This window comes from Xylocopa sonorina, chromosome 1 (genome assembly GCF_050948175.1).
Source record: "Xylocopa sonorina isolate GNS202 chromosome 1, iyXylSono1_principal, whole genome shotgun sequence".
NCBI lineage: Eukaryota > Metazoa > Arthropoda > Insecta > Hymenoptera > Apidae > Xylocopa > Xylocopa sonorina.
In genome coordinates, this window is record NC_135193.1 from 2,425,085 (window position 1) to 2,431,811 (window position 6,727).

General features: G+C 41.0%; 1 long non-coding RNA gene across 1 annotated transcript; it reads right to left on the minus strand.

Annotated features, from left to right (window-relative positions):
- Positions 1 to 1,402: 1,402 nt before the first annotated feature.
- LOC143431298 (uncharacterized) lies at positions 1,403 to 1,815 on the minus strand. The gene is made up of 2 exons (XR_013102694.1): positions 1,672 to 1,815; positions 1,403 to 1,596 (listed from the first exon to the last, which is right to left on the minus strand). It is a non-coding gene; the product is annotated as an uncharacterized LOC143431298 (long non-coding RNA).
- Between the last annotated feature and the right edge of the window lie 4,912 nt (positions 1,816 to 6,727).

Here is a 6,727-nt window from a genome sequence, read left to right on the forward strand (position 1 = left end):
ATCGCGATGGTAAGCTTCGTTATCACGCACGCCCACGTGTTAGCTTGATGCGTTGTGGCTTAACTCCTTTATGCTCCCCAACCTATCACTCCTTCTCTGAGCTCCCTTCGCTGTTACCTCGACTTCCCATCAATACATCATCCTAATTATACGCTATTGATGACACCAATTAACAGTCGACCTCGGAAATGGCTCACTATTATCGTGAATGATGTTTTCTAGCTTCGTGACGTGGTCTAGAAATATTTTATCGATAGAAATTGGATGAAACGAGTAAATTCAATTGTTCACTTGAACGTCTTAGTTACAATTTGAATACCATAGTAACTGTCCCGGTAAAAAAGTTTGTATTCCAGCAATTACTCGAGGGCTTTGCCGAGTCAGACATTTTAATCGGAGAGCCTGATTTCGTGTAATTCTCAGGTAGTCGCCTCACGAAGAACGTCTGCCCCTTGCAAAGCGTAAATGAGATTGGGAGGAAGAAAAGGGATGCCTAAGAAAACGCGTGATTACGATAATTCAATCGAGGATCTTCGTCGTGCTTTCGCATCGACAACGGACGAAAAGCCCCGGACCTCGAATAGAAGGAGGACCCTAAAGGGTAGTTTACTTATTCCAGTCACAATGTGAGTCACCGTCAACTCCGTTCATTCCTCCTTCATCGTTGCAGCCGCCAACATACTGACGTTAATGCATATTCAATGTTACGCCCGTGTGCCGACATATCCAGCACGATGTCTAGGGTACTCATTCGAAGACCTTGCATTCTTGTTTACCGGATAACTCTTCGAATTTTCTAATATCTCTAATATTCGGTACCGAGAATTTACGACAGACTAAACGAGTTATTTCGCTTGCAGCGGTAAGGTGTTTTAAATCAGGTCAAAGAATGGCATTTATTGATTCGCCGATAAAACGGAATTCCCTAGCATTTTCATTTTTATTATTCCGCTCGTATTTACGATTCTTCAGGCTTTTACCGTGCACACAAAAGATTCCATCGCAATTTTTGAATAGTATTACGTCTATACGACACATGATCGATTTCACCGAGCTGGATAAAACCTTCTCTCAACACCGTATTCTTCCACACGTATACCTAGAGTTTGGCTACTTACACGTGAAGATTCTTAATATTTATTAGCACTTGTACGCCGCACCATATGAATTTCACACGGACTTAATTTAAACGAATAATAACTACCTACACAGCTTTGTTCTATGGAATATCATGTCCAAGAAAAAGGAATTGTACATAAAAGCATTTTTTATACGCATAATTCGATCTTGCGATGCCACTAAAGGAACGAGAAGAGAATTCGGTGAAAAAGTCTCGAAGCCGATTTCATCGGGTATATTTAAGATGATGATCAATTTATTTGCTATCGCGTGCCTGTAAGACATTCGAAAATTAAATGTAACTATATCTAAATGGAGAATCATTGCAGATCCCCGTTTCGCCTAGGGCTTGATCCTTCAACAGTGCCTGCATCACCCCGGAGAAAACCGACCCTTCCTCTCTCTACGAATTGTTTCCCCGGTGGCTGGGTTATATGCTTTAGGATAACGTTCTACGATCACGCGATGACTCTCCACCTTTTAACCCCACAGCTAAGTACGTTTTAGTTATCCCTCGGTGAAAGCCAGCCTTTCCCTCTCTCATCCACTTACCCTTTCTCTTTCTCTCCGTATCCTAATACCGTCGGCTCGTACATCTTCATTCGCTCCGCTATTCCTTAAACACTTAGATTTTATGACTGAGTGTAACGTGTTTCGCCAGCGGAACATCATTCGTGAAACATCAGTCTTCTATTAACCGAGCAACATTCCGTTCCGTTACCAAGAAACGCGAAGCGATTAAATGCTACCAAAACGTGTAATGTAATGCAACGTAACAAGGAAACGAAAACGTGAAAGATATTTTGAATACTTCTAAAATAATCAGAATAAATAATTATACAATTTTGTCTAAAAACTTGCGCGATCCTGTTATCCGTGCTGTTCGAACTTTTCACATGAATTGTCATTAAAACGGAATTATTATCGAAAATCAAGTTGCCATGCTCTTGTCTCTGCGGAGAGTAGAATAATGTCGACAACATCCCAGCCAGGCCGATATCTTTGACCTATAAATTATAATATGTAAATCATGGAAGAGCGGAAATACCGAGGGGTTGGTGCGTGCGTTCTCAAGGGTAGATAGGTGGTCTGGCAATTACAAAGGCTTACTGTACATACAAATTGCGAGATACTCCGTTCCTCTTCCTCTTTCTTCCTTCATCTCACGTAGTCTGTTTCTTTTCCGTATCAATTACCACCGCCTCTCTTTCTAGTAAGAACGAAGGAATCACCGTATAGAAGAGACATAGGAGTCACAGTTACATGAAAGCAACCACTAGAAGTGTATTACCAAGGTAAGAAGTCAGCTTGATGCTTATGATCGTAACTTGGTTTCTCACAGATACTACTCGCCTCCCAATTCTCTCCTCCATAAACCTTTGTAAGGAGTTCTTACCGTCGTAGAATCTCACCTGTCTTCCCAATGAACTTCCGCTAGAATACATTTTAATCTATTCCGACTTAAAACGATCTGCTCATAGTATGATGTAACAGTCCCCAAAAAATATTTCTTCGAGCTTGTAACCCGATAAATCAAACAAAAGTGTACCATTAGTCGTACATTGTCGGAGCTTAATATGTTCCTTACAGAGTAGATAACTGGAATAGACATAGACACCTCATTAAGATTCGGGTCAGCGGCGCAGAGTTGTTCCTGTCTCTCTTTTTTTTTTTTTTTGCTTTCTACAAAAACGAGATGAAGGCTAAACTGAAAGAGAACTAACAAAAAAGTAGACTAGGCAAAGAGAAATAGGCAGTAGAGAGTGAGGACGTGGATCTCGGACAAATTATCCACCTTTCTCATCCCTTCTCGGCTTTCCAAAACCATCCAGCTGTCCAACTATTCTGTGGGAATCCCTATCCGAAAACCCCACGTCCAAATAGCTGCCTATGGGGACGCAATGGGACTCCCGATGAACTGGACGAAATCTCGTGCATTGTACAATCCAGCGTCTCTCCCCTTTTGACCACCCCTATCCACTCGCCTTCGCTCTGCATTCCCTCTCATACTACAGCGTCTTCAAAGAGAGAGAGCGGGGGGATAGAGTATATCGCTTCCAATTTACCAAGGTTTGTGTATTCAACGTAAGACCGAAAGATAGTCAAAGTAAGAAAATGATAAGGGGCATCTGAAGGAAGGAAGTCTCTCTAAGCAGCGTACGACGAATGTATCAAAATAGTACAGAGAATGGAAAGATGGTGGCAGGTTTGAGCAAGTACATTGTCTAAAACTTCACTGACGAAGCCAAGGAAATATAAACGTGAGGACGATTGTAGAGCCGAGGCAAGAAGGGGGATCGTTTAAGGAAGATGTAACACGAGATTGTCTACTCGCCACGGTTCATAAAACTGCGCGTTTTATGCTGATGGCTCGCGTCACGGAGACATTGGCACGAAGGAAGAGGAAGAAAAGTCTAAAAGAGCAAAGAAAAGGAATATGCAGGGTCCGGTTTCTGCTCTAGCGTCGATAAGGGATGACCAAGTAAGCGCAACCAGCCAAGTGAAAAAACGATGTGGACCGATTAGAGTAGTTTCCCTTGAGATGATTTTGGCATGCAAGCCAAATACATAAGGCAAGTATTATCACGACCAGAGGAAAGAGAAAAGAACGGAACATGTCTAGATTAATTTATAAAATAGCATATAATTTACATTGCTCTGGAAAAAGCCAACGTAAACATCACGTAGACAGCTTATCAATCCATGCAGACGTAATTTAAAAATCTACGGCGCAACCCCAGAATAGCATCGTTTGGCTGGCAACAAGCTTGCAATTTTAAAGCCGTTCGGCTCTTCGGAGATCCTTCCTCTCGTTTCTGACGCTGATACCTCTGACTATGCACGATCACGAACTACGGCCAATATTCGCTGCAAGAAATCGATAAGAGATTCCCCGTGACGCGAATTATCACGGACCTGGGGAGATATTAAGCCGAAAGGAAGAACTTTCCATGGAAGAGAAGGCAACGGACGACATAATTGAAGAGCGATATTAATCATTTTTAACGGACTGAAATGGAGGTTTAAAAAAGTCGAAAATCGTGCAGTCATCTCGTCCCCGACACTTAACGAGTTACGTTCTTATTTTGTAACGTTTATTCCCACGTGCCAGAAAAAAAGAAGGAACAGGATTTTGCGGGCTTTATTTCGGGCAGAGTTAATTGCAATATACTTAAGCGTAGAAAGAACATCGAAATACAAAAAACAGAGCGCCGTTCTGGCTAGACGAAAAGGGGAAAGAGGGGACCGAAAGAAGTTAAGTGGATTAGTACCCTAATGGCGAGACCACGGTAAACTGAAATAAATATGGTGTTCACGAGGGTACAGGCTGAAACTAATTATGCGACTAAGCACTTAGTAATTTCCAACAAGGGAGAAAAATGTGTGTACACACATGAATGCATGTACAAGACGAATTAAAAAGAAACGAAGGAAAAAGAAGTTAAAAGTTATCGAACATCTAGATGTTGTTATGAACCAACGCGGTTGCTTTTAGGCGATCACTTTTTATCTTCCTATTGGCCAATTCCCTTTTTGGTTACAATTGAATACGATCGTCGGGAGAAAATAAATTCGCGATAGAGAAGGGAAATGAGCAGCAGGGATGGGTGCAGAACGACGAGGGACGCAAAGAAAACGAGGACGAGCAGTTAAAAGTTGAAGACGCGTTTGCATGAAACTGTTTCATTGTAATAGCTAAAGTTCTCAGTTGCTTCGTTCGCTATGGCTTTTATTATTTTATATTTCACAGTACCGTCGTGCGAAGGAAGCGGGAGAGAGAGGGAGAGAGAGAGAGACAGAGATAATAGAAATTATACTTACATTTCAAAGTGAAACAACCGTTAGTGGACGACGCGAAACTTTAATTCGTAATGACATCGTCCGAAGCTCGATTTTATCTTCGCGAATATTATAGCCTTTCTGCCCTAATAAAGTTAATTCTGAAGGAACTCATCTTTTACCCTCTAATTTCTTCGATTGACCAAAAGGGTACAAAGACACAATTGTAGGCGGCTGGTATCGAGAAATTTCAAAATTTCACGTTTAGTATCTCCTGTTTTAGGAAATTGTTATCGTGAATTCGTTCCATTTAACGCTTCGTTATCATCGTAGTCGTAATACTGCGAAGCATGGTAATTATGGCTAAGATAATTGCTGGAGTGCCAAACAGCGAATTACACCCTCGTTGTTTAATGCTTAATTAACAATACTTAATGACATCAAATTGCAGTAAATTTCAAAGAAGAACCATTTGTAAACAAACTACTCACCCCTAGAAATTTGTTCCAGTTCTGTTACCGATATAAAACATTTAACGACGTAATTAAAAACTGAGTTGAGAACTTTCTAGACCTTTGAACGTGATCGTGTAACAATTATAAATTAACTCTGTCGTCAAATATCATGGTGACACGTTTCTACGACACGACCAGTTAGTTGGAGAGACGGACATAGAGGTATTCCTCCGACATTCGACTAACACGCACGAGTGCGTTCGACGCACGTGTTACGGACTGGCCGCGAAATACACGCATGCACGATCGTATATAATATAGTAGATCTGCGTTCCCTGTAATGTAATCATGGCTGACACAATTAATCACTGGACCATCCAACCCTGCCGAACCATTAGCGATCGGGACACTTGGTTTCACAGGGGGGTGCGTTTCGAGACTCTGCGCTTGAAAATGTATTGTACTCGCGGGTAAAATACAGATAGACAAAGGCGACACACGAATGCACTTATGCAAATCTCTTAACAAAAACAGAACTGAAAATGAGAAGTGAAATAGTCAAGAAAATAGATCAGGCGCGAATCAACGCGTTCTAGGCTTGAAAGTATGTCGCTTAGTGTTTTGTTGAAATTAATTAACGTTTGTACATTGTAAACACTAAGAGAGATAATAAAAATGATTTTTTTCGGCTCTCACCGACGGCCGATGAGCTCCGGAATGGCACAAATCCAATTCAGGGAACGTTGCAAAGCACGATGTCGGAAACATGTCCGATCAATAAGTAAAACAAAATTGCAAGCAACAGAGTCGATTTAACTTCGGTTGGTCAGTCAAGTTAAAAAACCTTCGATACAATCTTTATCGTACACCATAAAGAACTACTACCACCGGTAATTAATTATACAGAAGTTCGCAGAAGTTTTCTCATTTTTTCCATGAAAAGATCTACCTCTCTTCGTTGCCTTCTCTCCTTTTTCTCTACGAAGTTGGTGCTTGATCATTACTTATAATACAGCCGCCAGTGATCAACTAAATCTCGATACAAACTGATCATAGCGTACACGCGCAACCTTCGTTCTCGTGCTGAAACTAACTTTCAGATACAGCTACCGAAAATTAGTTCAGTTAAATTTTTCTCTTTCATATCTACCAGATCATTAAGAAGCAGAGATTCGAAGAATAGAAAGTTAAAGCCTAAATTTGATATTTTCCTGCAGAAATTGAATTCAAACTGCTACGAGCTTTTCACAATACAAACGTAGAGGAGTTTGTGTCTTCGCCAACGTGAATGGGAAACAGGATATCGCCCATTAGTAATGAGAAAAGACTGGAAAGTAAAGAAGGCAGAGGTAATAATACGAAGATACTTGGAA